The sequence below is a fragment of the Triticum dicoccoides genome, chromosome 1B, assembly GCF_002162155.2.
Source record: "Triticum dicoccoides isolate Atlit2015 ecotype Zavitan chromosome 1B, WEW_v2.0, whole genome shotgun sequence".
NCBI lineage: Eukaryota > Viridiplantae > Streptophyta > Magnoliopsida > Poales > Poaceae > Triticum > Triticum dicoccoides.
The window spans coordinates 178,663,345-178,673,459 of NC_041381.1; the positions used below are offsets into that span (position 1 = coordinate 178,663,345).

A 10,115-nucleotide genomic window follows, 5' to 3' on the forward strand; every position below is an offset into this window, starting at 1 on the left:
CTAAGCTATGATGTGCGCCCCCAACCGAGGTTCACCTAGCAAAGTGCAAAGTAGCAACCCCCCTCCCTCCCACACACACACTTTTAAGTCGGTGGGACAGAGAGGCATCTCACCAAGATTGATCGTAAAATGGACCAACAATAATCCACCTTGGTCGTACAACCTCTTCTTGTTGCTGGTCAAAGTGATTGTCGTCCATGCGAACCTAGATAGGCTAGCTCGCCAATAATCACGCAAGTAGCTAGTCCCCGAAGACAACCAGTGCATGTGTGTGGCCCAAACATATGTATGGATCAGGTGTGTTTTTTAGTACATAATGGAACAACTTTGATGTGGCACCGTAATTTTGAACTAGAAATCCCCACACTGAGTGAGGGTTAGGTTGATGATGCATATGTATGTTACACCACACTTCAAGCCGATGACGAGGATTCATGCATGCATGCATGCATAGTATATGCGCTCAAACTTTAATTAGGCCTGAATCTCACCATGACCTATACTACGATAACACGAACCAAATGAAGAATCCGCCATGGTAACCTATCTTATTGTCGATCAAGGTAATCATCGATGTCCATGCGGTCCCACGAATATATAGGCTTGTCGCTGATAACCACGCGAGGGAGTGTACCATTCGAAGAAAACCACTACATGCATATGTATGGAGGTGATGCGTGCATGCATGTTTGAATACCATTTCACAACATTGATGTGGCGCGTGCGTCGAAAATCATACACTCTCCCCACACAGAGCGAGATCGGTAAATGATGTGTCGTTGTACTAGCCACTTCGACTCGATGGGAGGGATTCATGTGTACACATGCATGCGTGTGTGCTCATATATATATATATATATATATATATATATATATATATATATATATATATATAAACACTATTTTGATCACGGGATGAGAATAATATTCTGATCACAACCTGACCTGCCCCGCTAGTAGTACGTTGAACTTCCCTGTGAACTAGGTTGAACTTCCGCCAACATTGCCCAAATGGGGCTTGCGATATATTGTTGGAAAGCTATGGACACCAGTATCACGACCCAACTTAAATTTTTGGCAAAATGTAAGCGGTTTAAGAGCAGTTTTGAAAACCGTTTTTTCTTCACACAAAAAACCTGAATCGTATTTACGATCGCATTTACATACTATTTATTGGAATAAGGCATATAATATGGCGTTGGAAAGCTACTGCAAAACCGCTACTTCCACGTGTTGAAAGTTTTCTCTAATTCTCTATGGTTAAAGAGTAATTTGAAAAAACGTAAAATTTCGCAAACCGAACAGTCGAGTTCGTATTTTCGTCATTTCTAAACGGCTCATCCAATTGAGGCATATGATATGGCATTGGAAAGCTTATGAAAATGTGTTACTCTTTCATTTTGAAAGTTGTTTTTAATTTTGAACGGTTTAAAAGTAATTTAGAAAACGGTACAAGTCCTACCGAGTTCGTATTTTCGTGATAATTTTTTAACCGTGCGTCCGAATGCAGCAAATGATATGGCGTTGGAAAGCTTGAACAAATGCGAAACTTTTTGGTATGTATTATTTCTCCCAATTCGTTACGGTTTTAAGTCAGTTTTGAAAATGGCGAAAAACGTATTTTCACCGTATTTTCTATAAACTTTATCGGTATGGCGCAAATAATATACCGCTGAAAAGCTACGGAAAATGCGAAATTTTATCATGTTAACAGTTTTCTCTGGTTCCTAGCCATTTTCAAGTAATTTTCAAAAACGGCAAGATCATTCGTTCTGCCTTTATCGCGAAATAGGTTCGCCAAAAATGCATCGCGTGAAGTACCTGAACTTCTCGGTATGAAACCTTGAACTTCACTCTGTTTTTCACGTGCTTTTTTTTCCTCGTATATCTCTATCCACTGCTCCTAGCTGTACATCCACTCACCGGAATTGAGCAAGTGATATACCGATGGAAAGCTGATGTAAACACGCAACTTTCCCGTGTTGATCATTTTTTCATACTCGCAACGATTTTAAAAGTTTTTCATCTGAAATTCATTCAACATAGTAGTTGAACTTCATGCTATTTTCACTTTGAACTTCTGTGACGTATTTTTGTTTGTACACGCGCCTGAACTTCCCTCTGTACGAACCCGACCTTCGGGCTATCTTTGCAACCGTGGCTTCCCCCGCGAATTATTCTGGTTAGTAGTGTTCTATATGATGTTAGTGTAATCTAGAAAGATTTTTTAGCAACTAAATACCGGTTTTAAATAGAAATCTCGCTCGCTGGCAGATTTTGCTCTCGGGTCGTGATGAAATTGCGGTTTTTTGCAATTTTACTGCCTAATTTGTTCGACCTGGACGTCCCCTAGTGCTAGGTTGAACTTCCGTCAACATTGCCCAAATGGGGCATGTGATATACCATTGGAAAGCTATGGACACCAGTATCATGACCCAACTTAAAATTTTGGCAAAATGTAAGTGGTTTAAGAGCAGTTTTGAAAACTGTTTTTCTTCATACAAAAACGTGAATCGTATTTTCGATCGCATTTGTAAACCGTTCATCGGAATGAGGCAAATAATATGGAATTGGAAAGCTGCTGTAAAACCGCTCCTTCCACATACTGAATGTTTTTTCTAATTCCCTATGGTTAAAGTGTAATGTGGAAAATAGTAAAATTTCGCAAACCGAACAACTGAGTTCGTATTTTCTTTGCCATTTCTAAACGCCTAATCCAATTGAGACAAATGATACCGTGTTGGAAAGCTTATGAAAATGCACTTTTTTCTCATGTTGAAAGTTTTTTCTAATTTTGAATGGTTTAAGAGTAATTTAGAAATTGGTACAAGTTCTACCAAGTTTGTATATTCGATATATTTTTTATTCATACGTCCGAACATAGCAAACGATATGGTGTTGGAAAGCCTGAACAAATGCGAAACGTTTTGGTATATATTGTTTCTCCAAATTCATTACGGTTTTACGTTGATTTTGAAAATGGCTAAAAACGTATTTTCACCGTAATTTCTACAAACTTCATCGGAACGGGGCAAATAATATACTGTTGAAAAGCTATGAAAAATGCAAAACTTTTTCATGTTGATGTTTTTCTCTAAATCCCAGCCATTTTCAAGTAATTTCAGAAACAGCGAGATCACTCGTTCTGCCTTTATTGCAAAATAGATTCGTCGAAAATGCATTGCGTGAAGTACTTGAACTTCGGTGGCAGTGCTTTTTTTTGCTTGTAGCTCTTCATTCACTCACCGGAATTAAGCAAGTGATATGCCGCTGGAAAGCTGCTATAAACATGCAACTTTTCTGTGTTGATCATTTTTTCATACTCGCGACGGTTTTAAAAAAATTTCTTGTGAAACTCATTCAGTGTAGTAGTTGAACTTCCTGCTGTTTTCACGTTGGACTTCTGTGACATATTTTTTGTTTATAATTTTCCCATCCATTTTCGTCAGTGTTACACAAATGATATTCTTTTTATACAAACCTCTCTCACAATATTTTTTTAGCTTTCTCCGACCGAGGACTTGAACTTACACAAATGATATTCCTGTCGTTTTGAAGTAAATTAGAAAATGACAAGATCATGATTTCTGGCTTCATCGCAAATGGAAATGCACTGCGTGAAGTAGTTGAACTTCTTGGGCATGTCTTTTTGAACTTCACTCTGTTTTTGACGTGCTATTTTTTGACATGCTGTTTTTCGCACTGCGTGAAGTAGTTGAACTTCTGGGGCATGTATGTTTCAACTTCACTCTGTTTAACTTTATTTGTATTTTTCTTGTATGAAATACACACCATGTAGTACGTGAACTTTCGGTTGTTATCACTTTTGAACTTCTCTCTGGATTGAGAGAATTATTTTAAAACACAAAAAAGACATATTTTTAATGTATTTTGGACATCTAAATACATGGTGAACCTCTCTCACAAGAACTTTTTGAACTTTTTCTCGCTGAGCAATTGAACTTCTATCAACCATTCTTTTCATTTATGAGTTGTTTTTAAAAGTGCAGAAAATGGTGCCTTGTTTTTTATTTTTTCAACAGGTAAATCCTAGGTTTTAATAAACTCCGAACTTCTTTGTTATTTCAATTTGAACTTCACCTTTTTATATTTTGAGTAAAGAATTGTATTCGATTTTTATACAGAAAAAATCAAACATGGAAATAGAAGGTGAACCTCTCTCGCAAGAATTTTTGAACTTCCCCTGACAGAGCACTTGAACTTCTAGCAACAAACTGTTTAAGCTTTTATTTTTCTATACTTTTTATTCTGACCTGAAATGCATTCCTTGCGGTACTTGAACTTCTCATTGATTTCACTTTGAACTTCTGTCACATTTTTTGTGCATACATTGAATTACATGCAATTGAAGGTCGGAAGTCATTTTTTGCTATTTTCAAACATGTAATTGGAGGTCGGATGTCCCGCAATATTAATTTTGCACCGTGAATGGAGGACCACGTGAACTTCTTGCAACAAACCTTTTAAGCTTTTGGTTTTCTATTCTTATATTCTTATCTGAAACACATTTCGTGTAGTAGTTGAACGTCCCGCTGTTTTCTCCTTGAACTTCTGTCACATATTTTTGTTCAACCTCTCTCACAAGAATTTTTGAACTTTTCTTGGGCTAAGCACTTGAACTTCTAGCAACAAAACTATTAGCATTTGCTTTTTCATTCTTTTTTCATACAAATGCACACCATGTAGTACATGAACTTCCGATAGTTATCAATCTAAACTTCTCTTGATACGTGAAAATATCTGAGTTTTTTATGAACATTAATCTAAATTTATTAATTCTTTTTTATGAATTGTGAAGCACCCTATTTTTAAAAGTTGAACTTCTTTTTATTTTATTTTTGAACTTCTTGTTTCCATTCTTTAATAACGAGGGAAATCTGAGTTTTCTATAATCATCGAATTTCTCCATCTTTCTAATTTGGACTTCCTGGTTTTATTTCTTTTAGTACTGAAAAAACCTACTTTCTGACAGACATCCAGCCGCTCCGTTTTTAAATTTGAGCTTCTTGGTTTATTTTAATAGAGAAAATCTTTTTTGTAAAATTGTTTGAGATGCTTTTTTTATTAACTTCTTTGGGTTTGTAACAAGCATTGAACTTCTTCGTCTTTTTAATTTGATCATCTTGGTTTTGTGCTAAAAAATGAACTTCTCGGTTATTTAAATTCGAACTTCTAGGATTTTATATAACCCATTTATTATAAAAAAGTTGAACTTCTTTGTATTTTTAATTTGACTTTCTTGGTTCTGTAATAAACATTGAACCTCTATGTTTGTGAAATTTGAACCTCTAATTTCTCTTGGAAATATGGAAAAATGCTTTCTTTAAATAGATTTTGAACTACTAAGCCTTTTAAAACTTTTTTAGTTTTTCCTTATCTTAATTTTAACTTCTTCATTTTATTATTAATAATGAGAAAACATCTAAGTTTTTTTAACCTTCGAACTTCTCTTTTTTTACTTTGAACTTCTTAGAAAAATATGGTTTTAAATAAGCAAACAATTTTCTAGGTTTTTAAATTTAAACTTCTAGGTTTTATGACCTTCTCGGTTATTTCAAATTGAACTTCTAGGGTTTTCAAAATTGAACTTCTATGTTTTTTGACCTTCTCGGTTATTTCAAAATTTCTATTTTTTAAAATCCATTTTTATATACTTTCTTTTGAACTGCTCTGTTATTGTGAGTTGGCCTTCTCTCTTATTATTTAGAAACACGGAAAATCTTGGACGAATGGACTAGTGTGCCATTTCTGCACAAGCTGGAGCCACCTGGCACTTGGCTCCAGGGTCCAAGTTGCTTGTGACATTGCAGCACACAACGTCCGGATGGGAGTATAAGTCGGGCACCAGAATTTAGGTCGTCGATTTAACTAGCGAAACATGTATAATATGCCACAAAATATATATTTAGAAAGTTCAGCCGAGTGAATCTAGAGATATATTTTTTATGGCATAGATATAATTTATAACAGGTTTCGCTAGACAAATTTTGTGGATTTACAATTTTTTTTGTTGGTAGATTAAACAATCTTTTTTGTCACATATTTTTTGAACTTTTGCATTTTTTGTTTGAACATCCTTCTTTTTATATGCAAAAAGAAAAAAGAACTACCCATTGCACGAAGACACACACAACCATTTTTTGCATGCATGAACGCAAGTGTGCTTTGAACTTGATCATGTATGTCATACAAAAAATTCCAGCAAATTAAAATGCACACATAACAATTGAAACACTGCTAGCAACATGTTTGCAATGTTTAATATTTGGATCCCATAAACCATCACTTTTGAGAAACATGGAAATACAAGGGTTTTGTACTCATCAGACTGCTCGGTTATTTCAAATTGAACTTCACATTCGTGCACTGTAATATATTTCCAACATCAAGCACCAAATGAACCATAAACAAGCATCATTTAATCACTTAAAAAAGAGCAGGCATCAAGAAAGATTGATGCATCTAAACAAAAGGAAAATTTATCAGCTACAAGTTTTTTTGTGCTCCCCTGCATACACACAACAATTATCAACTTCCATATAGATGGACTTCAATTTTTCTGACATGAAACTTTGTTGTTGTCGCTGTATATGAACTTCTCCTGTAACAAAAGAGAGAGGATGCAACGAGGCAGGGTAAAATGTTACAAAAAAGACACTTTTTTGTTTGAGACATATACACAAACAGTCATCGCGTTTTCTCCAGGTTGACATTTAGAAAATATATGCTGATAGTGATCCTTGAATATTTGTTTCCTTTCAACTTCCATAAGCATGCATGAGCATGCTGGTTCATTTACACAAACACCTAGCATGAAAAGGATTGCAAACACTCCAGAGATGAGCCTGACATCCAATGTAAGAAGTACTACTGGTGACAATCAACTATGGTCCATGCTAATATTACACTAATGTTTCGCTGCGCTGGTGAAGTTTTGCTTCGGTGTTCATGTAATTGGAAGCCAGACGTCTCGTAATATAGATTCCGAACCATGGACGGAGGCAGACCTTTGAAGCTTTTAGTTTCCTATTCTTATATTCTTATCTGAAACACATTCCGTGTAGTACTTGAACTTCCCGCTGTTTTCACCTTGAACTTCTGTCACGTATTTTTGTTCAACCTTTCTCACAAGAATTTTTAAATTTCTCGGGCCGAGCACTTGAACTTCTAGCAACAAAACTTTTAGCCTTTTGCTTTTTCATTCTTTACACCGTGTAGTACGTGCACTTCTGACATATATCAATCTGATCTTCTCTCGGCTATGTGAAAATATCTAAGTTTTTTGTAGACATTGAACCGCTCTATCTTTTTTTTTTTGAACTTCATTGTGTATTTTTAGAAATGCACTTTGTGAACTAGTTGAACTTCTCGGGCATGTTTGTTTGAACTTCACTCTATTTTTGACGTGTTGTTTTTTGACGTTAGTTTTTTTGTTTTGTTTTTTGAACTTATAGATCCTAGGTTTTAATAAACTTTGAACTTCTCTGTTTTTAAAATTTGCACTTCACATTTTTTTAATTACATTAGTTTTTACTTTATGCGAAGTTGTCCTTCACTACTCAATTTTTTTACTAACATCTGAGCTCGTGTGTTATTTTAATTTGAACTACTTTGGTTTTATTAAAGAAACATACTTTTTTAATTTTTAATAAATAACAAGCTTATTTAATATTATTTAAAGTTCAACTTCTTACTTTTATTTTTCAAGAAATGGGAAATATCAGATTTTTTACATGGATCGAACGTCTCCATTATTTTAACTTGAACTTCTCCATTTTATTCACACACAGAAATGTCGCGGCTGCCACCTGTAACGCTTGTACACTTTTAATAAAGAATTACTAAAGTAGATTTCATAAACATTGAACCTCTATTTTATTTAAATTTGAACTTCTATACAAATGAATAATGGATCTCTCTATCCATCACCATGATGTACATGAAGGAACCTGTCGGGAACTAACACAAACACATACTATGCACACACCCATGGGCATCCAGTGATAAATTATGCATTAAATGGCACATCAAAAAAGAAGAACATGCACCAGGGTCATAAAATTGAAGCTCCGGGAGACATACATCACGACCAACTACACAACGTGATAGATCTCCACGGGTTATGGGCGCAACTTTCTTCTGGATTGCAAGTCGTTCAGTGCTAATTATCCAGCGTCGGTGGCCATGGGAATCCAGTGATTATTACGCAGTGCCGATGGCAGAAGTCAACTTGGCTGGCTCGCAAGGCGTTCTCCTTCTCTGTAATGAGACCACCACTTCTTTGATTGTTGTATATTTCCTTCTTCAAATTTCATCTTTGAACTTCTGCCTTTTGTTTTTCCACTACAACCTGAAACAAAGGGAAAAAATGAACGTTTTAAGCACTGCCTTCTACAAACTTTTATATGTTTTTGGCTCTGAATTTTTTTAACTCTGTAATGCAAATTTATATGTTCTTTTTTACTCTGCAGGTGGGTTCATTTAACTATTGTTTTTATTCTCCAAACATACATCTTGTGGAGTCAGAACTTATATATTTTATATCATTGAACTTCTAGATTTTTCAAATGAAATCAGAACACAAGTTGGGCCAAATATGGTGGGAAATCATAGACTGAAATTTCTCTTTTTTCTTGGTTCATAATATCTTACTTTAACATAGTCCAACCTTGCTGAGATTACATCTTTGCAGATCCGAAAAAATACAGTACCAAACTTTTGAACATTACAGAGAGCAAAAATACCAATCTTTTTAAAACATCTTGAACTACAGAAGCAAAGAGGCAAGAGAATAGAGGAGGACAAGAAGATGGTGTGGTCGGTGGGGTGTACAACCTGCAGGGGAAGCGGCTGCGGGTGGTGGAGCTCGAGCTCTCAGCGTGGCCCTACCTCTGTGCCCACGTCCAGTGGGCGGCCGGACGTGGTTGCAGGCATCGGCAACAGACAGTGGTGGGGGGTGGTTGCCGCAGCGTCGGCTGTATGTGGGGGACCTCGGCGGCAGCGGCAGACGCGACACGCTACAGGTCAATACCTCCAGGTGAAGTTTTTGTGCAAATCACTGAATAATAAGCTGTGTTAGCTAGCACAATGGTGCAAGAATTTGAACTTATATTTTCTCTACCCGAGCTAATGTACACTGTATGTAATCCATTATGTAGTCTGGTTCAAGATAGTTGACTGCTTAAGAAAGCTTTAAGTAATTTAAATCGTACCTTGTGGAGTTTGCTAATCGAGTGCGTATCTTCTGTGTCTTGAGGATGGCTTTGCCTCAACAACTGAATGGATGGATGGAATTAGCTACTAATGCAGACTATAACTGGCATGTGTTACATTTTACAGTGCATGCACGAGATGTATCACGCAAGTGATTTTGGAATGGAATGAGTACCTGGACGGCAGCGTTGACAGAGGTGAACTTCGGGATGATGATCAGCGAGGCATTGACAGAGGTGATTTATCCAAGAAATTTAATACTTGAAAATAAAAATCGAAGTATCTGCAGTCAGAAATGAACTTGAAATTCTCGTCCACCTAGACTGTTCCTTTGTATCATACCATTTTCAGATGGGAAAATTAATAAGAATATGACACAACCCAGTCCAATTCAGTTCATAAAGATAAAGATGAAAATATAAATAAAATTGTTTTGCAAGAGTTCATAGAGGGAGAGTTGAGCAGGTCTCGTCACAAAGAACAAGGAAGTTCAGAGAAAATCTTAGCAGCCGTTCTCCTCTGTTTTTAGTAGCAGAAATGTAGAAATTGAACACACGTGCTTGTGTGGATGTTCTCCAGGGGCTCGATCGGGTAGCGGGTCGGTGGATCACCGGATGTTGCGCCGGGATGCTACGCGGCGGGATGCATCGCGCTGGTGCATGCTGACGGGGAAGGAAGGTGTGGCCGGCGGTGCGAACTTGCAGGGGGTGCGTCACGGCGGAGGTGCTGCGTGAGGGGGAGGTGGAGGCGGCGGCGCGTGCTGGCTGGGGGTCGCATCGTGGCAGCGCACCTGGCCGGAGGAGGAAGGTGGGGTGGCGGCGCATGCCGTCGGGGAAGGAAGGCAGGACGATGGCTGGATCCTGGGAAGGGAGCGGCGGGGC

The 10,115-nt window shown here is 37.1% G+C and overlaps 1 long non-coding RNA gene across 1 annotated transcript; it reads right to left on the reverse strand.

Annotated features, from left to right (window-relative positions):
• Positions 1–7,895: 7,895 nt before the first annotated feature.
• On the reverse strand, positions 7,896–10,109 carry LOC119326686. Its single transcript, XR_005158115.1, has 4 exons — positions 9,410–10,109; positions 9,234–9,296; positions 8,857–9,079; positions 7,896–8,371 (listed from the first exon to the last, which is right to left on the reverse strand). It is a non-coding gene; the product is annotated as an uncharacterized LOC119326686 (long non-coding RNA).
• Positions 10,110–10,115: the final 6 nt, after the last annotated feature.